We start from the raw sequence: 21547 nt of genomic DNA, 5'->3' as shown, positions 1-21547 counted from the left end.
CAAGTTCAAGGAGCCTTACTCCCTCTTCTCTTCAGGTGTGTTCTCTCTCTGGTTCTTGGAAACATATGCCTGAGGGTTTTGGGGCACTTCCCTAGTTTGCTAAAATATGCTTTCGTTATAATACTCCTCTGTTTAAAAATTATTTTCATTGCCTTTATTTCCTGCCAATCAAGTGTGAATACTGCTTTAACCTGCCCCCTCCCAGACCATCAAACTGAATTTCCCACAATCCCTTGACAGGCCACGTCTGTTGCATAGACCCAGTCTCTGTGCTGCTCCAAGAGCAGACACTAGACTTGGTGGCTTCACCTATGTTGCTCCACTTCCTTGGAATGCCCTTCCTGTTTCCTACACAAATCCTACACACAGGAAACCTTTCTTGGGCTCTAAATCTCTCATTGATATTCTGCTTCTCTAAGCTCTTTCTTAAGTGATTTGTATCTTATCATATCATTTAGTATCCCTTGGCACTTAGCTTACCCATCTATGTATTTCTAATTATTTTAGTAACTTAGTCTTTTTTTCTTTTTCCTTTTTTAAACTGTGAATTATGCATACTAGTTTCCTGGTGTTCATTTCCCATCTCTCTCTCACTAAGCTGCTGCTGAACTTCAGTGGTCAGAAGTAACTCATGAAATTGTTCCCATTCTAGTTTTTTTTTTTTTTTTAAGATTTCATTTATTGGTCCAGGGGAAACATAGAGAGCTATGGAGAGACATAGGCAGAGGGAGAAGCACGCTCTTTGTAGGAAGCCTGATGTAGGACTCAAACCCAAGACCCCAGGATCATGACCTAAGCCAAAGGCAGACGCTCAACCACTGAGCCACCTGGGTGCCCCAGTAACTTAGTCTTATCTCAACAATTAGAATGTCTTACCCTTGAAAATCTTCTCAAAAACAAGTCTATAAATATTCAATAAATAGCTGCTTATAATTCGCTCTGTTCCAACATTACTTAACTTCCTCATTTCCTAGCTTAGCTCTATAAAATTCAGTGCAAGAATTAAAAATATGTGTTTGAGTCATTCAAATATCTTAATTTAACCTTAAAATTAAATTTTTAAACTTAAATTTAAAATTAAAATTAACAAGCTAGACATCCAAACCTAAATTTCCAAAAAAGTCCCAGAGTTTTCCATCCCTTATCTATCTGGTAAGTATTTTCTGCAGGCATCAAATGACCCGTAACTATCTCTAACAGTTCTAGCACCCATCCGCTGGCCCCTTTGGTTGTTTATATCCTTCAGCTTTCAAAGCCAAGCCACCATTTAGCACAGATTGCAGAAATCATGGGAGCTAGCAACTTCGCTGGCTAGAGTGCTGGCTCTACAGAATCAAGAAACTTCCTAAATTTTCTGTTTAATGTTCCCGTAAAGGTAATTACTAACCTTCTGGGTACCTGGTACCCATTTCCAAATGTCATCCCACAGTTCATTTTACATGAAAATAATACCTAATACTTCTTGTCATTTCCCCCAATTTTTCAAACTCTGAACTTTTAAGAAATTATCATCATTGCATTATGAGGGGGAGGAAATGAGGAAAAGTTTAAAGTTGAATTTTTAACAACCCAGAATACCAAGAAATCAAAAAGATGCCGTAGGAGGAGAAAAGATGGCCAAGGTGAGAAGGGAAGAAGAGAAGGATCTTGCATCTAGGTTTCACTTGATAGTCAGCATAGTGCTTTTGTGTCTCCATCTGTAGGTCCTGTTGCCATACTGCCATCGCCAGTCACAGGGGTGCCCAGAGAGCATACTGGAACAAAATAAAGTTAACCTTGACTTGGTAACTGGCACAAGAGATTCAAAGGGCTGTCCTAGAAGAGACCAAATTCTATTCTGAGGATATGTTTTTGTAGAAAGAAGCAGATTTTCCAGTTTCAGAGAAACAAGAGAGTTCTTTTAAGTCCAGCCTCCAAAAGCTCCTTGACCAACAACCTTCCACACTCACTGTCCTCTTGGGGTCAGCCCAGATTGATTTAGTGATTAACTCCAACATTTTTCTGGCTTCTCCACTACACCAGCACATTTCAGGTTTCTAAATATAGGTCAACCCAGGCAATTAGGAGAGAGCTTCTGTTTTTGAAAGGTATTCAGCAGGCAGAAAGCCCAGTTTACAAATGAGTGATCATGTTTGGCCTCAGTTGACTTGACTGACAGGGACTGCTATATTCTCAGTGATGTGTTGGGATATATGAGAAACTTCCACAATTATTACATCAAAGACTATATTAACCATAAGAAACTTTACTTTCCCATCAAAAAGTGTATTTGTCACTGACCTTTATTAAGCACCTTCATTTTAGGTTTTGCCAGTTTTGTGATCTTGCTGCTCCTGTTGAATTGGAGAGAAACTGGGGTTATGTTGAGGGAACCCACAGTTCCACTTACCAGTTGGTCATGAGTAACTTAATCAGCAAAGGTTTCAATATGGTTTCCACCTCACTCCACACCCTTCTCTCCGTACTACCCTAAACTGGGAAATTGATCTCACTGCCTTGGGAAGCTAGAGATGATAATGTGGCCTTGACTCTGGCTGGGTAGAACATTATTTAGGAGGTCACCACTCCAGGCCAGTATTCTGCATAAACGGTCAGAGTCCATTTGGATGAGGCCTTGCAGCCTATCACTGCTGGACCCCAAAAGTCAATGGCCCCAGATCTGACCCTAAAAGAGAGTCTCAATGAGGCACTCTTGTCATTATCCCTAAATGAGATGATCATTTCATTTTGGAGAATTAGAAGTATTAAATGTGAATATTCAAACTACCACAATTTTTGAAGCTCCATCTTGATATTAATTTTGGAAAAAAAAAAAAACATATGTAGACCCAAGAACAAAATATATGGGAACAAAGGAACACATGGACCCTCCCCTGGGTTTGGAGCCTGCATATACATGTTAGGGAAGGAGAGCAGTACTGTGCACATAAAAACTTGGTTAAACCTAAAACCTTGTTCAATGTATGGTCCAGCAGTGTCAGCAGCATCTGAGAGCCTGTTAGAAATGCAGACTCTCAGGACCCCCAGACTTACCGAATTTGCATTTTAAGATCTCTAGGTAATTCCTATGCACTTTGCAGTTGGTGAAACTCTGATCTAGAAAGCCACCAAAGTTTGGGTTTGGTCATCAGACTAGGATTATGTGGATTTCAATGCGCATAGATAGTAGCTAGGACTATACATTGTTCCTGTCAGGATACTAACTACATTTTCCCCTCTCTGAAGAGGAAGCAGCATACAAAATGAAATAATCTACCATTGTGAGATGTTAACATATCAAAGTCATATTTTCTTTCTTCCTTTCCTGTGCTCTCTCCCACTGTAATGGATATGGCTGGCACGTTAGTAATGCAGAAACTTCCTGGGACATGGGACTTTTCAAAGGGGCGGAAATTCCTGGGCATTGCGGTGGTGAATTTTGGCTTCAGCACTGCCAGAAGGTTTCAAGTTGCAGAGATGATAAAACATACCCGGCCATGTGGGCGCTCATTTCTAGCTGGGCAGAGACATGCGAGTCAGTGAAATCTGGGAGTCGACTGATTATAATTCCTAAGCTATAGTAGCGTCTTTCTTCCTCATCTTTAGCTTTCAGACTGCGACAACTCATCTTAGATGTCATCTCTAGACTATTTCTGATTCCATTGTCCTCTTTTCGTGGACCAGCTGCCTAGAATCTGACCAGGGCAGCAACAACCTAGCTGAGCCTCAAAACTAATTTCCATTGCCCTCCCTTGCCATGAATTATTGACTCAGGATGGGCTTTCCTCTCCTCCAACAGCTTTGCCTGGTAGAAACCCCTTTCTCCGACCACCCCAGGTGAATTGCTTCCTTCTTGAGGACTCTGAATTGCCTGGCTTATTCCTCCTTCCTCCCACCTAGTCACTGTGGTCACACTGGCGGCTCCTCCACAATTGTGAGGTAAGCTCCTTCCTGCCACTCTTGGGCCATTTTTCCTAGGCTGCCCTTTTTTTTTTTTTTTAAATTTTATTTTATTTTATTTTATTTGTGGTCTCTGTCATTCTGCCGGGGCAAGGGGGTAAAGAGATCTGACACTAAGTGCGGGGAAATGCTGAATCTGGAATCTATCTTCCAGACGGCACAAGAATAAAAATTCATGGCAGGACAGCAGCTGCTGACACACTCCCAAAGACATATTGCAGGTAGCATTATTTATTGTGGCAAGGAGTTCATAGAAGTGCTACCTCAAAGCACCCTGAGAGATCCTGAAAAGCCCATCTCCCATCACGTGAGGCAGATTTATGGGGGCTGCTCTTAGAGAGGTCAGGCGGTGCGGCTCAGGACGCGGCTCCTTCCAGAAAGCCTGGATTCCCTTAACATATTCAGTGCAGTTTGATTGGTTCAAAGGAGGGCTTGAGTCTGTAATGTTGACCATAAAATTGCAGTGACACGCTGCTTTAGATAAGAGGGCTGGAGGAAGGGGGCAGGGATGCAGCCAGCACAGGCAAGACCCGAGCATGCGTTCATATTTTAGGTTAATGTGCGGGAAGAGGATGGGGGATGGGACCGGGCGGATTAATGTTCACACAAAGGAAAACTGAAGCCACCAGCCTGGACACATCAGACACCCTGCCTCTGTCCACAGAAAGCCACATGCGCACAAACACATGGAGACATGCAGGGACCCGGAGGTACCACCCAGACTCCCCATTGTCCTGGAGTCACCAGGAGGAGGGGACTGCATTCCCCATGACCCTTCCCAACTAGATCAAGGGTCTCCCAGGCTCTCATCAGCCCTCTTGAAATGGTGTCATTCCCCACGCCGCTCACTAACCAGCCTTAGATGCGCAAATTCCCCATCCACACCCGTCACCGAGACACAGCTCAGCAATGAGCTGCTTGGACAAGCTCAGTGGAGCCCAGATTGGTGCTCCTGCGGCTGCCGGAGAAGGGCGCTGATTCCTCTTTTCTTGAAAGAGTGACATCCGGTCAAGCCAAGAGGCCGTGAAGGAATGACTTCCGTGCCTTTTCCCAAATCTGGGGTTTTAGAATTTCAATCAGATGGGTGAGCACCACTTACTGATTCCAGGCGAGCGTCTTCTGGATGAATTTGTTTATCCGGGTCAGTGTCTACTGGTAGTATTTCAGAGCCACCACATTTGTAGACCAAATTCTTGGCCTTCTGTGGGCAGCTTGGTTAAGAGACTTAATTGCTGTCAACTTTCCACATCTGAGTTAGAGAGATGGACTGTACAAGGGGAAGAGATGGCCATCTAAATAATTGAGGTGATTATCTTTTTCTGAATTATTCAGCTAGGACCTAAATTGTCCTATAAATTCACAGAAAGGTAGGTTTTGGTTTGAATTATACAGATAATAGCCTTAATTCTTCACTTCACTCAATCCTGTAGGTCCAGTTGAAAAGTGACTCTTTCTTCCTTTGTTGAAACCGACATCATTTAGATTTTTGCATCTGCCTGTCTTCAGCTTCCTACCCTCCACCAAGTCTCTCTTCTGTCTTCTACGTGAGGCGTTTGGGCCATCCATCTTGGTTCGTGAGGTTGGCCTCTGGAGTGTGAACAGTGGGAGTGGGAGCCTAAAAATTGTTAAACTTACTAAGATGGAGAACCTCTTAAAATATATCTATTGCTTTTTCTCCTTCAGAACCCATTTCGAGACTCCCCATAATTTGCATCCCCTGCCAATCTCCCATCTCTCATCCATGATTTTTAAGATCGAAATCCCTCCCACTCTTTAATGTTGCCTGCTCACAGCAGATAGTCCCAGGCACTGTTATTTTTCTACTTGGATTCCAGCTCTAGCATCCTTGCAGGCTCTGTCCTGAGGGATGTGACCACTGACTTCGTCAAATCCAGGAGACCACTCGGAGACTCTGAGCACCACTGCTCAGATGGTCATCCTTGCCCATTGGCCTAAACAGTCGCTCCTCCGAGCACCACTGTTGACCTCCTGAGGTCCAACGCTTGACCTCATTAATACAAAAGGGGAGAAAGCTAAGTGAATGTTTTCACAGTCGCCTTTTTCTGCAGGCCACCTGGAGGTTATCAAGGCCAGAGGCTGCTTTCTAGTTCATAAACCTGTTAGGGTATTCGGAGTCATGATTCTCTTATTCAACTGTCTGTGCTTTTCCTTGGGACAACTAATCCCTCAGCGTGACTGGTGGAAGCCGCAGTATTGATTTCTGTGTCTCTCTAAACCTCAGTTGTGTTCAACGCTTGTTAGACATCTGAAGGAATATCCAGTGGGCTCTGGGGGCAATTTGAGAGCGAGGCGCAATAGGCCCGCTCTTAAGAGAAGTTTCTGTAAGGTTGCCGGGCAAGCCAATTGAATAAAATGAGAAAGAGAGGGGATGGAGAGGATGAGAGGGAAGAGAGGAGGGTAAAAAAGAGAAAGAGGAAAGAGAAAGAGAAATGAGAGAAATAGGAGGGGAGAGAGAAGAAAGGAACGAAAGGAGGGAGAAGAAAGAGAAAGGGGACTCTGTCTCCGCTAATAGGAATCTTAAAGGATTTTCATCTTTTCTGCTCCTTTCCATCACAACTCTCCCTTTGTTAATAAAAAAGCGCTTTTCATTTTCTGATCAGCTCCAAATGAAATGAGAGGGTGTCCACATGTGTGGCTGGTGCAGACGCAAGGGGAATTGCCGAGGGCGTGGCCTTGTGGCTTCTATGTAAATAGGGAGGGCGTGACCGCAGATGCACCTGCCGGTGATTTGAAGCCTGGAGAAAGGTTGATGCAAAACGCAGGGTTCTCTTCAGGGTTACCACATGCTTGAAAGATGAATGCTTCTCATAACAAGAACAACAACAAAAGCACTGGAATATGATTTCATTGCAGGAATTATAATCTCAAAGTGGAAGACTGGCTCACTGCAATAAGGCATCAGAGACTTGGCAATGATTTTCCACTGTCATTCAGTAAGAATGTCATTCGCTTCTTTAACATACCTAGGTTGTAAAGCCTCTAGGTCAGTCTAAGTTCTCAACTGGGGGCAATTTCGCACCTCCCTGCCCCTCCCTCTCCAAAGGACATTTGGCAATGTCTGGAGACATTTTCCATTGTCACGATTGGCGCATGCTACTGGCATTTAGTGGGTAGAGGCCAGGGAAGCTGTTAAACACCCTACAATGCACAGGAGAGCTCCCCCCACCCCCCACGACAAAGAATGGTGCAGTTTGAAATGCCATTACAGCCAACGTTAAGGAACCCTGCCTCAGCTCTGAAAAAAATATGATTTCCCATTTTTTTCTGCCGTATTTGCTTCCCACTTCTACCTAAGACATTTCCTCAGCCAGTAGTATATGATAGCTACCTCTAGGGAATTAAAAAAAGGAAAAAGAAAAAAGAAGGAAAGACAAAGATGCTTTTCTGTCCAGGCCACACTTATCAAACCTCTCTGGGGATAAGGCCCAGGAATCTATACTTTGAAAAGTCATCCATGTGATTCTTACAATCAGATCTGAGGATCCTAGAAAAAGATAGGTAGCCCTTTCAAGAGGCTGTCGAGTGTGAGAGCACATGTCCAGATTGCTTTTCAATCAGAAATCTATTTCCTGAGTTCTAGAATCGGAGGAAGGTTGACCAGCCTGACACAGCCCAGAACAATGCAGCTCCATCTTATGGATGCTGTAGCATTAAGTCTCATTTCTCTACCTAAGAATCATATTCTGCTCCAGCATGAGTGTTTCAGACTCTTCCCAGCATCTTGCCTTCCTGAGCTGGAAACGCCTGGACATTGGTCTGCAAAACCCGAGAACTCTTGGCCATTAGAGCCCCTGTGTGCTGGGGCCCAGAGCCACCTGCAGGCCATGCCAAGATTACCTTCATTGTCAGGGCTCTCCAGGTAGAATTTAGAGGAGTCTGTTCAAATGTTCACAAGCTATTTGGACCACATCAGACCCGGCCTCCGAAATGGCTTCCTCATGTCTTTGTCTTCTAGCGTGGGGCTTTTGGAGGGGTCCTTTGTCCTACCAAGTGGCTCTAGGAATATATTTGGGAAAGAACAATAGCAAAGGAATCATACCAAGCTCATTAACAGAAAAAAGGCAGAGCAATTCATGGTATATAATAGTCAAAATAGAGCAGAGACTTCAGATGATACCATGGATCAGTAAGATTTATAAAATCCATTTCTGCCACTGAGAGGAAGGAGAGAGAGAGAGAGATTAGGAGATTACTCCAGTTGTTAGTGATACTTGTCATAGTCCTCTGCTTGCTGGGCCTGTGGAGAGCTGACTTGGAAGCACAAAATGCTTCCCATCACTTTCCCTTTGCTTCCTTAACTCCTGTGAACCTGGTGGTCCCTAGAATGTGCACAGTGGAATACAGGGCAGCTTGCATAAATAGGGCCAAATGGTCGACCCTTGCTGGGCCAGCCTCAGTCTGCCCCTCCTAAGCTGAGACGTTTTATTGGTTTCCCTCTTCATCTGCAGCATGGGCTCTTGCCCCTCCTCATTATCATTACCTTTCCGAGACTCGAGCCTGCCCCTCATCAAGATTTATATCGCCACATTCATTAGGTGATACAATACTGTCAACAGAATCAGCAGTGGCAGCAGCGGCCTCATTATCTCCGTGGTTAACCCCTGCCTCCCCAGTGCTGGGCCCTGTCAGGGATTTTAAATTCAAATTAAATTTTCATGCGGCAGCTTTGATGTTGGAGGTAGAACTGCCTAGTCAGGAGGTGGCTGGGGGAGGAGATGCTATTGTTACCTTACCTCTCCCTCTCAGGGGCTCCAAGCAGCACGTCCTCAGAAGACATTCTGGCTTTGCGAGGGACTCAACAGCACATTCTGCTGCTGGAATTTATTTTGTTTTCTGGTTGGAATAAGATATTAAGGAGGATATATCTCAGAGATCTATAGATCATACCAGATTGTCTAAGGACTGGAGTATTTGGGTCCAGGTGCTCTATGAGACCCTCGGGGCCAGCTAAGGGATCCCAGCCTGTAAAATAATAATCATCATAATTTAAATTCAGAGAGGAAATTAGTCACTTTCGAGACTTTCTGACATGAGAAAGAAATAGCACCCTTTTTTGGATCTTTATCTCCTTGTAGCTCTCTGTGGGTACCCAGATGTTGGTATGGTTCAAGATATCAAAAATACACATAGTTTTGATCTTTGTGCATGTATGCACTAAAGTTAAGTTGTCCCAGGCATACTTGAAGCACTGCAAAGTCCAGAGTTTATTTTGGGCATCGTTACAAAGTAATAAAATGAATTTTCACTCTGGAACTGGCATATGGTAGATACTTGCCAAACATTACTTTCTCCTCCACCTACTGCATCTAACCTCACACACACACACACACACACACACACACACACACACACCTGCCCTCCGCCCATGCCTTTAGAGTGATGATCCTCAGTAAAAACTTGTCTGCTGGCCTGGCTTGTATCCTAATAGCATCCCAGCTGGCCATTTCAATCACATGGTAAGGCCCAGAAGCCTAAAATATACCCTGTGAGCTTTCTACCTAATTGCCCTCTATAACAATCAGCAACAGAAATGGTTGATTGAAGGAGTAGACCTAAGTAAGGTCTAATATTAATTAAGTTCTCACTATGTGCCAGGCATTATGCTAAGTGCTATCTCATCTTATTTATCCTGCCCCACAACCCCACATGGTAAAGTTATTATCACACAATTTTCAAAGGAAGGAACAGAGGCTCAGAGAGGTTCTGTAACTTGGCCAAGGTCACATAATAAAAGAAAGGTTTGGAACCTCTCCTGCCCTGTCTTCAAAGCCTATGCTCATTCTCCCTCTACTGCTTCTTGTTTCTCTCTTAAAATGAAGAGTTCACCTTGCATCAGATCCACATCTGTCCTCTTTGACTTCCGCATGCTAAAGAAAGTGAGTTGCAGCTGGAAGTCCTACCTGTAATAGTTTAGCTTTCATTTACCTCATACTACTTACTCAAGTCCCATTATACCTAAGGGTAAAAACAGGGATCATGTATATGTTATAGGCATACATATCTGTAGCAAGCCTCTCGTGTCTATGTAAGAGGACAGGATGACCAGTTGTCTCAGGAGTGGCAGTGCCTCTCCACACTCACGTGAGTTTGCCCTAGAACTAGCACCTACATTACTAAGCACTTGGGCTTTGAGACCTGAGTTTGCCTCTCCACAGCTTGCTAGCTCAGTGACCCAGGGCAAGTACTTACCCCTTCCCAACCTCAGTTCCCATATCTAAAAAAAAGGGGGGTGGGTAATAGTCCTTCCTGCTTCACATGACTATGACAAAGTTAATGAGATGGTGCATATATAAAGCATTTTGAATTGTGCACGGCCCATGGTAGATGCTCACGAGACACTTATTATCATATTACCATTTTACCATGGTTGAAATCATTAGTACTAGTATTTAGTCCTAGGCAAATCAGTGCAAAGAATCTATGCAGAACTAAGACCCAGTACGTAACAGCTTGTCTTGGATAACTGATCAAGGGCATGGATTCTATTTAGTCATCTCGTTGAATAAGGGACTGAGAAACAGAGGGGGTAGGAAGCAAGAAGGAAACCATTAACAGAATTGTTGTCTGATAAATTTGTTAGATTTTTTAATGTATGAGTCAATCCTGAACATGCTAAAAGAGTAATTTTCTAATTGTGCTGATATATATTATCTCCACATTAGAACGGCACTGTCTGTTCTCAGATATATTTGCAGAGTGAGCCCTAGAAATGCAGCTGTTTTGTGTTAATTTCCCACATCGAGGGTATAGAAGGCCCATTAAAGTTCTCTCATGCTTCCTTCCCGGACTTTATTTCCGCAATCTTCATAATTCAGTTGTAACATTGCACTTACGCATTATCATACAAGGTCTTGGCTTGTAGTGATGTTTTTAAATGAGAGAATTTGGACATTTTTATGCTTTTTCAGTTATGTCTCTTAAAATGAAATTTCATAAGCATTTAGCTGGTAATATGAACCAATTGCCTGAGTTATTTCCAAACACAGAATACAGAGGTCAGGATACTATGGTTTGAAACACACACACACACACACACACACACACACAGGATTGTAATGAAAGGCCTAAGACTGTGAGCCTCTCTGAGGATAATGTATGAATGGTGGCTAAACCAGGGGAGCCCATTCCGGGAGTCACAACAGTGGCTGGGACACCATTCCTGGTGTCACTGCAATAGGAAAGGGGCAACGAGCCACAGGCAGCTGCCTCACATTGTTGGGAGTGGGAGAAAGCCACTTCCTGCAAGAGGTCCCTAACAGGCAAAGGCCAGCCAGGCAGGGCTTTTGGCTCCCTCTGCCACCACCCTTCTTGCCCCTGCACCTCCTGCCCCACCACAATCCCCTGCTCTCCCAGTCCCTTGGCCAGATGTGAAAGGGCAACCACTGCCTTGTTATCCCAGGCCCCTGTCCCACCCAGTCCCACTCCACCCTTGCTCTCACTCCTTGCTCTCACTAACCCCTCATCAGCCGCTTCGCAGCAGCCTCCTGCCTCTGCCATTAACTGAAAGGCAGATGGCTTTGCTGACATCCTAAATGTTGTTACCTAGCTCTGGAAATAGAAAACGAGCAACCCTAAGGACATGGCACATTATTCTGGGGGGATTTCAAACATCACACAAAAAGGTTGTGGAATTCCAGAAAATGTGCTGAAACCCAGTCATATAGTTGGAGCTTCATTCTTAGAGCCGGCGAGAGAGGTTTAATAAGCACAGCAATTAAGCCTTCAGAAAATTCACACTTTTCTTTAGATACTTCCTGCAGACTTCTTCCTCCAGTTGATACCAAAGCCTAGACACGGGTGAGTTGTGTTTCCTAGCAATTTGCCATTCATTCTCTAGTGTAAGTGCCAGTGAGGGTACTGGACACAGAAAAAGAGAGAAGCAAAGATTTTGAGTGGTCCCCCACCTGGCTCAATCCCTAGACAGTCAAGGCTCGTTGCTCTTAGAAAAGTATGGCTGTGCGTGTTAAGACTAATATTCATCCACCAAAAAAAAAAAAAGAGAGGATCCGCACTTTTGCCTCTTCCATGGCTAACACACCTCTCCCATTTGGGTTCCTTGCTCCCAAGCCTGTTGCAAATCAGCACACTACTTAATGATCTCTTGTGTTCTCCTGTCTCCAAAAAAAGTATAGGATCCAGCCACCTACTTTCTCGTTTTAAGAATTTGGGCTGATGTTTGTAGAAAATATAAGGATGATCGACCTATCACCACTGTAGGTGGAGGGATTGCTTATCTAGGGAGAGACTTTGAGGCTCACGGTGTGGCATCCATCACTTGGGCGATTTTATCCCTTTCTGGGAAGATGTGATTCTCAACCTTATGGGCTAGGAAACTGATGTTACCCATGTTCTAGGGATAAGCCCTCCTCTTCTCAAGGACAAACACTCTTAAACAAATGTGTGAAATAAAACAAGGGCAGTTTACAATCTTACAATAAAAAATATAATCCATTATAATAAATATTCAAACACATCCAGCTGTTTTTGTCACTAAAAATAAAAGTACCTGGGAACCCAAGTCATCATCAAAATATAAATGTTTTAGGGGCACCTAGGTGGCTCAGTCAGTTTAAGCGGTTTTTTTTCTTAAGATTTTGTTTATTTATTCATGAGAGACAGAGAGAGGGAGCGAGAGAGAGAGAGAGAGAGAGAGAGAGAGAGGCGGAGACCTAGGCAGAGGGAGAAGCAGGCTCCGTGCAGGGAGCCCGATGTGGGACTCGATCCCAGGTCTCCAGGATCAGGCCCTGGGCTGAAGGCGGTGCTAAACCGCTGAGCCACCCAGGCTGCCCAAGTGTCTGACCCTTGACTTTTTAGCTCGGATCATAATCTCAGGGTCATGAGATCGAGCCCAGAGTCAGGCTCTGTCCTCAGTAGGGAGTCTGCTTGAGATTCTTTCTCCCTCTCCCCAGCCCTTTCCATGCACTCGCCCTCTCTCTCTAATAAATAATCATAAATATATTTATATATTATCTATATATAAATGTGTTATTTTGTAGTAAGAGGCAGCTGTCCCAAGACCAAAATTCACAGAGTTGTAATGCTGAGCCCATTCTTATGGGAATTTCTACTTGGACAACCAAGGAATAATCCAAAGGTTTTCTAGGGAATCTTCTCACTATTGCTTTCATGTACCAATAGCAGAAAATAGAGTAGAATAAAATATGGGACATTAAAGATACTGAAATCTCATATGTACTATTTATAGTCATTCCTGGCTTTCATCTAAACTCATACTCCCCTTCCCAGAAATTTCAATGATCTCCCTGAAAATCAGTCTACCTTTACCCTGTTGGTGTTGGATCCTTACTTAAGGGTGCTATGAGTTGGTTTCAGCTTTAATAGGATTCAAAGCCTCTTTCATAACCTTGTTTCCTAAATTTCTCATCAACTGTGACTCTTGGTATTATGCAAGAGTTCTCAAAAATCCTAACCTTATAATGGTTTATCACACCTGCCTATGGCTCCTTTCTCTGCCCCATCTCCCCACCTCAAACCTGTGTTCTTCCTCTCTGAAGATTTGCCTATGACACATACCAGCTGGTTTTTAAGGCTGATGCTACCTTTGGACACAGTGTGTTATCTGTCCCTTTTTGTTACAGAATAGTAAGAATGACTTCTCTCTGGAGGCCACATGCTTCCGAGGGAGACACCATCCTTGGATCCCAGCAGTGTTGTCTTGTCTCCTAAAATTCTCAGTGAATACTCTGTCTTCCGTTTTTAAAATTCAGATCCCCTACTAAACATACCAAAAAGTCCTGACTTTCAGCCTGAGGAATACTTTCCATTTTCAACCTATTACACAGACTAAGATGTCTTGGGATCTAAGTTTTCCAGGCTCATGTAGCCAGCCCCAACCATACACAACCGTATTGGTGACCTACCAGATACCACGCTTTTCTTCTCTGTACCCCACACAGACATACACAAGCATGCAATAAAGTATCAAGAGTCAAACAATTCTGCTTAGATGCTTCAGGAAGACTTGGAAAGAACTGATGGCAACAATTGGTTTTTGATTATTGCCCAGTTCCCTCCAGAATTTAAATATTGTGAGTGAGTTCTTATTTTGGCCTCTTAGAAGTGTTCTATTAAAAATGAAGCCTGGGATGCCTGGGTGGCTCAGCAGTTGGGCATCTGCTTTCAGCTCAGGGCATGATCCTGGAGTCCTGGGATCAAGTGCCACATTGGGTTCCCTGCATGGAGCCTGCTTCTCCCTCTTGCTCTGTCTCTGCCTCTCTGTGTGTGTGTCTCTTATGAATAAATAAAATATTAAAAAAATAAAAAATAAAATAAATTAAATGAAGCCTGGCAAATCTGTAACTCTTAAATATCAGAATGTTCTAGATTTGGGCTGGATATTAAAGCTGCAGACACTTCAATGCCCCATCACGCAGGACTAGGGAAAGCTGGAACTTCTTTGCAGTCTCTGAATCCCATTATTAATAGGTCTGACAAGACCATCTCCCTCAAAAAAATTCTGCATCCCCAAGGCCACACCCTATTCTGTACTCAGTAAGGTATACTGATCACCAGATAAGGTTATTCCCTGCCCTGGTTCCACCCTTTTCTGCTGTAAACTACAGATTTCCTTTTCCTCTAGATTTACAAATGGCAATGAGCAATGCTTACTTTTGTTTTATTTTTGTTTATAATTTTCTCCTGAATCTCTACAATTATTTGTGGGCGAGTAACATATTGAACTTCAACCTGAGACTTAAAGAGCATTTCAGAACCTCCCTTGTATCAATACTTAGCAACCGCAATTCTGAGCCTGCTTACTCCTCATCAGAGGGGACATTCAGAGGACCCTATCAAGACTTTTTCTGCAAATGTAGATAAAATGTCAAACAAAGGGGAAAAGCAAGAAGCTTAACAAATGACTAGCAACTGAAAGTTCTTCCCCGAATATATGGAATGCTCAAAGCCAGCTCTAAAGCTAGCCCAGTTAATCTTGGCAAGGTCATACAGAGCTCTCATGTGGAATGATGAAAAGTATTTTCACAAAAGCATGTCAAGCTTTCTTGAAATGACCATGATGGTCTTGATAGATTCTGGTTCCAGAATGTGAACAGTCAAAAGCACATACCCAGTACTTCAGGGTCAACACACCTGGTCACCAGGTGCTCAGGACTCTTAGGGCAGCTATCCATGGGAGAGAAAGGGAGAGGTGAGGCGAACAGATGCTATCCACATTTCAGGCTTTCTAATCAGGGCCGAGCAGATGCTCTCCTGAACAACTCCATGTTGAGATGTCACTAATGTAAAAATTAGTGTTTTTCTCTTTCTGCCAGAATACAGGATTTACATGATCCCTCACACATATCCCTGGAGGACTGGGGTATAATCTCCTAACCAGCAAGGAGCCAATAAACCTTCATTCAGGGGAAAATTTAACTCTCAAAAAAATTCAGAGACCTTGCTTTCACTGGAGGCTGGCCAAACTCCTCTGCCTGTGTCAGGGAGCCCATTCTCATTTCCAGGTGTAGGTCTTTCTCACCAGCCTGTGGTCTCCTGCCTGTCCTGTGATGGAGGTCATGAGCCAGGGTTGTATGAGGCAGCCTGTGATACCAGTGAGGAGGAAAATGAGGTAGAACCCAGGTTTAGGCAAATGTATCCCAAGCAGGCATGGGATCGGAATGTTGGCAAGTGCCAACCTTGGGCACTGTCAGAGGGAGTGGACGCCCGGGAGAGCAGTTGGACTTTAGCTTAATGAACTGCATGGTAGGGCTATGGGGGTTGGTACATTGTGGCCAGAAAAATCAGCTGATCTCCTGGAGCATCTCTCTAGTGGCTTTACATCTTCCAGCCTCTCCTGGTCAACTGTGGAGGTCACTCAGCCCTGGTCAGAAAGTTCTTCTGGGGCCATTCCCACATGCCATGTTTTTTCTTCTTGCTCTTCATATTCTAGATTTCCCATTTGCTCATTCATGATGCTCTTCTGGGTTTGCTTTTTTTTTTTTTAAGATTTTATTTATTTATTCATGAGAGACATACACAGAGAGAGAGAAAGAGAGGCAGAGACACAGGCAGAGGGAGAAACAAGCTCCATGCAGGGAGCCTGATGTAGGACTTGATCCCAGGACTCCAGGATCATGCCCTGGGCCGAAGGCAGACGCTTAACCACTGAGCCACCCAGGCGTCCCATGGCTTGCTTTGAATATGATTTTACTCTACTAACCAGGTGCTTAACTCTCCTCCCAAGCATATAACTAAGCCCCAAGGCCATCTAGGAACTTGGGAAAACAGAGGCTAAGAGGCTGGTGGCTCTTCGAAACCCATTTGTTGCTTCTCCCTCACCATCTACTTGATACTTACAGAGCACAGGGGTGAGGAGACTCTGAGCTAAAGCAATGGGGCAGATCCTCAGTGAAAGTTGGGGCACCACTGTGTAATGTGTAACATTAGAGAAGAAACTCAGCCTCACCATTAGGCTCATTCTCTGAGCCCCAAGCACAGCTCGCTTGTATTCTTCATGTTCCTGCCTATAACAGGGCCTTTGCATAGGCTCTTCTTTCTGGCTGGAATGCCTTTTCACCTGCTTCATGCTGACTTGTCTTTCGCATCTCAGTTTCTCCACATTTCTTAGAGAAATCTCTGACTACTCAGATGAAGTCGTCTCCTTATCAGGTTTTCATGGTGGTAAACACTCTGCATTTTATACTCACTTCATCATGTTGGTTAGAGGCTCTCTCCTTTATTTAACTATAACCTCGATGAAGGAAAGTACAGGGTCTGTTTGGGCTCATCACTAAGTCCCTCAGTTGTAGGCTCAGTACCTGATTTACAATAGGCACTCAATAAATACTTCTTGAAACTTTGTGATTTGTAGATATGAGCTTTCTTAGTTTATCCGTATGTGTCTATGTGCATATGTGACTTATACTCTAATGACTGTAGCTTCTCCTGAATAATCTTTATACTACAATTGATACTCAGAAACTACCTTTGCTCAGCAGTCCTGAACCAAAGAAGGAGCCATCCCAAAGCATCCTGTGTAATTTTGCATGGGGCCTGGTGTGGATGCCCACCCCCTCTCCCCACGCCCACCCCGCCTCCCCCACCGCAAGCCTGCCTGCAAACCCTTCTCTGTCACATTCCCTCCCTAATCTTGGTTTATGTTCACATCTTGGTTCACCTGCTAAGTTCTTTCCCTCCCAAATGGCACCTAAGTGGCTGGGTGTGTCTTTAGCCCCCATTGACCCATAGGGCTGAGACTTAGAGCATACAGGAAAGGGTGGGGCTCCCACGTGTGTGGCTAGTAGCCTGGAAATGGTGCCTGTGGTGACAGGGGCTGGCAGGTCAGCCAGGGATCTCAGTGGGGATCAGAGTGCTGCCTCAGAGCTGCAAGAACTGCTTCGTGTGCCCCATCCCTTTCTTGTTAGACATGAGTCCCTGGGGCCCATCCCATGGGGTGCCAAGCCAGGTGGTGCTTTCCTCCGCACTGAAAGCAAACAGCTGGGGTCCCCTGAAGATGTGGTTTTGAACCTCCCACTGACATTCCCACCTAAAGGGTGGTGTAATTGCTGATGAGGGAAGCCCATGCCTCGTTCTCCCCTTCACTAGGTGTAGCTGGAACAGGAGCACGCATGGAGGAGTGTTAGGGGCGTTTTAAATCACTAACCCAAGCCCCAAGCTTGATCTGTTGTTTTTGGAGGATGTTTGACCAGGCGCAGGCACCTTCCTCTTCCTCAGTCATCCAGCCCTGTAAATAGTCCATCGCATGCTGGATGGGGCCAGCCCTTGGGTGGAGGGGCCTCTCCTCATTCGGGTCTTGAGCTCCTCCACTGCACGCCTTCCCCTTTGAAGAAGCAGGTTGATTCAGTACTTTTGGGACTTGGTGACATTAATGGATCTGTTTTATGTAACACAAAGTCGTTATTAACAGCATCCTAGATCATAAAAAAGGTATAACAAGAGACAAAGAGGTTTTCTTCCCCCCTTGAAGATAATAGCAGTCAGACTGAAGAAGAGAGAGGTCATGGAGCTGCTCGCTGATTGGTGCCTTCCACCCCGCATTGACATTTCTGCAGTTTCATCAGAAATTCTAAATAATCCATGTGAAAACGGACGGTTATTTACCGAAGATATACGCACTGCATGGGCCCATAATGCACTGAAGACATAATCTTGGCTCTCAGAGCTGCCTTTTTTGTGTGTAGCTGCCGTGGTAGCAGCTGCCGCAAGCCTCAGATGAAGGGGACCTAGGCCTTGGTGGGGAAACTGAGTTAGTGGGTGACAAAGTATGGGGGTTTGATAACACGAAGCCTCAAGAAATCCATCTCTGCTGTGGACAGCAGGCGGACTAGCTAAGTAGGCACATCTGGCCAGCAGCTTTAGCCAGGACCAAGTCACAGAGCCTCCCCGCACAAGCAAGCACCTTGGTGGTTTTTCAAGCTGGTTCCCATTTTCCAAAGGTAAAGAAAAGCATCTTCCGCCCTCCGTGAAGGAGCAGACCCATGGGATTCCGTCCCTTGGGCGTTGTCATTGAAGAGCTGGAAGCGTGTATCAGCACGGAGGGCTCAGCCTCTGGGCTCGTTTTTCCCTTCCATGCTAATAGGAAGGATCTAGAAACAGAATCACATGGAGGGGTGCTGAATCCCACTTCCATCTGGGGCCAGGAGCTCTGATTCCCTGGTTGGATTCACATTGGGTGCTTTCAGAGCCTGCTCCTCTGTCTCCTTCCGATCCGCCCACCCGCAGCACCATGGTGGCTGGCCTTCTCCCCTGTCCCTCTGCGGGATGGCAGGCAGGAGATGTGGGCAGCTCGGCTGAGGAAGAGCCAGCCCCCCTTGCTCCTCCTGGGCTCCCCTCTGAGACAGAACATCTGAGAGCAAACAGACAGGGTCAGAGGATTAATGGGGACACAGGCATTGCATCCCTGCTGGCCCAGGTGCTCAGTGCAATGTTCTCAATCCTGTGTGTGAGGGGACAGCAATGGGGACAGCGCAGCAGGACCCCGCTGAGCAAGGCTCCTGGGGAATGTGAATGTAGATGTTTGTTTTCCCAGGGTTTGAATAAGCCTGATGCTGGGGGGTGCTTGCTCTTTCTCTCACCTCTCTCTCCTTCCTAGCCCCCTCTCTCCCCTCCTCTCTCTCTCTTATACACACACACACACACACACACACTTGCACACTTCTGCACCCACACACGGACATTTCAAGGTGATGGGGGTTTGGGCCACTCCTCCTGTATATCAGCTGCACCACTTGAGTTCAGATTCAGCTTTTATCCTCTGAGTCACAGCTTGGTAAATCTGGGGAACATACTTCACAGGGGTTCCTGCAGCCATTTCCCAAATTTGTTGCAGCTTGATCTATAGGGTTCTGAATTGCTGCTTTTCATGAGGTTACTTCAGGAGGAGAGGGAGAAGGTGTGTGTGTGTGCATGCGTGTGCACACATGTGAGAGACAGACAGACCACGGGAGCTGCAAAGGGAAGGATTGGTTGGCTCAGTCTAAAGCATTTGTATGGTAGTGCCTTCCAGAAATGTTTGCGCATGACAGACTGTCCCAGATCCAGCCGGGCAGAGGCAGTTTCCAGCACATATTATGAATTCCAAAATGTATAATAAATACACATTTTACAAAAGCAGTATGTGTTTTAAAATATAATATATGCAAACAATCTTATAAATCACTAGGCTTGACACTAGTCAGCCGAAGAGGTTTCTGGGGAAATGGTGTTGTGTGTGTGCGTGTGTTTTTAATAATGTAAAAATATGTGTAATATGTTTGAAAAACAACAGCCAAAAACCCCTTCTACCTGCCAACTCTACAGTACTTATTTCCCAGGAGCCTGCTGTATCCTAGACTCTCAGGAAAATAAGTGGGGGGTTTAAATAAAAAGTATAAATATAAATAAAACAAGAAAGCTCCACCCAACTCAGGATATATTTTCCTGATGGACTTGAGCAGCCCAGGCTTCATATGTCAAAAAAACAAGCACTTTGTGATCCTGATGCAAAGGTTTCTGTAACATTATTGCATGAGGTGGAGGCACAGATAGCAAGAGGAGAGTTTGTTGAAGCCCCCACTCTGACATACCCCATGGAGCCTTACGCTGTCATGGTGTGTTAAGGGCTAAATGTCAACCCAGACTATGGATTTTTGTGCCCTTTGTCGGCTAGAGACACCCTTTGGATTTTTTTCAGGCCCATTTCTAGTATTTAATGGTTTAATGGAGCTCTCCTGGTGTTAAGTAGCAATGGTCACAGTGGGATTTCTGGCTCTCACAATTACTCTCCACTGGATCTCCTTAATCTCTTCAAGTAGCTACGTGGGTCTCCTCTCCTTGTGGGTACTGCCTCACAGGGCATCAGCATCCGGGCCCTAAGCCAGGGTGGGTGGGCAAGCAGTGAACTTCACGTGCTTCTCCGATCTGCCTCCATCTCCACAAACCCGACCGACCAAAACTGACAGAAGGGACAAAATTTCTTAAGTGTAACAGCCAAATTTCTAGCACAAAAATGAGACAAGTGCTCAGACCAGGTGAAGCATATTTATGAAGAAAAATTCAATTGTAACGTGCACACTGGGGAAAAAAAGAATATATGTGTTTATTTAGACAAAATGATATTTATTCCAGTGTTGTTTATAATACTGCAAAAACAGAAGCAAAGTAAATTTCCAACCATGTGAGTTCTTTAAATAAATGATGGTACATATGTGCAGGGGAATACTTTGCTACCATTACAAAAAGAACATTTAGAGTCTTGGAAAAGTTTCATGATATAATAGGAAATGCAAAAGGCAGGTTACAAAACAGATCCATTTAAGAGCACTCTGTGTTCTACCACGTATGTTCTTACCATCATGTAGTACTTTTTTTTTTTTCATCATGTAGTACTTTTTGAAGGCTATGGACAGAGTGCTAGATAGTCACTATGAGCCCTTTTTAATATTTTCATATATGATAATATAAAATTATACATTTAGTCTATATTAATACCCAATATAGATTTACATTTGTAGAAACATATTTGGAAGAACGTACCTGAGAATGTTAATACTAGTTATCTCCAGAGGAGGCATTTGATATCATTTCTTCTTTCTTCTCTTTTCCTAATCTGTATTTGTTTCTGCAGCGAATAAAAACTGTTTTTAATAGGAATAAAAGATATATTTTATTTTATTTTATTTTTTATTTTTTTAAAGATTTTATTTACTTATTCATGAGAGACACAGAGAGAGAGAGAGAGAGAGGCCGAGGGAGAAGCAGGCTCCATGCAGGGAGCCCGACGTGGGACTCAGTCCTAGAACTCTGGGATCACACCCTGGGCCGAAGGCAGGCACTCAACTGCTGAGCCACTCAGGCATCCCAAAAGATGTATTTTAAAGAGCATTTTGGTGGCCTAGGAAAATAAGCCAAGGGTTAAACGTATAAAGTCTATACATATAAAGTAGAAATCTAGCAGTAGAAGCCTGAGTCAGCCAGTGTCATTGCAGAACACCTCTGACCCCATGCTTCTTTAGGAAAGTCGCACTGGTGGCTCCCTTGTTTGCTTCGTTCTGGGCCCCCATTAGTGGGCAGTCACCCCAGGACCAAGGCTGTAGAGCTACAGGGAGAAGTTAGCATCAGGTTCCAAACT

The 21547-nt window shown here is 44.5% G+C and overlaps 1 long non-coding RNA gene across 35 annotated transcripts in view; it reads left to right on the top strand.

Moving 5' to 3' along the window:
• The window catches only part of LOC111096046, a 267063-nt gene that overhangs the window by 72601 nt on the left and 172915 nt on the right, over window positions 1-21547 (top strand). For 2 of the 35 annotated variants that reach the window (XR_005360186.1, XR_005360184.1), the window contains exon 3: window positions 3779-3918. The exons of the other annotated variants lie outside the window; for them this stretch is intronic. This is a non-coding gene — a long non-coding RNA (uncharacterized LOC111096046). The remainder of the gene's footprint in view (window positions 1-3778; window positions 3919-21547) is intronic. 35 annotated transcript variants of the gene reach the window in all.

Source organism: Canis lupus, chromosome 5 (genome assembly GCF_011100685.1).
Source record: "Canis lupus familiaris isolate Mischka breed German Shepherd chromosome 5, alternate assembly UU_Cfam_GSD_1.0, whole genome shotgun sequence".
Taxonomy (NCBI): Eukaryota; Metazoa; Chordata; class Mammalia; order Carnivora; family Canidae; genus Canis; species Canis lupus.
This window is presented reverse-complemented; position numbering and strand designations above follow the sequence as displayed.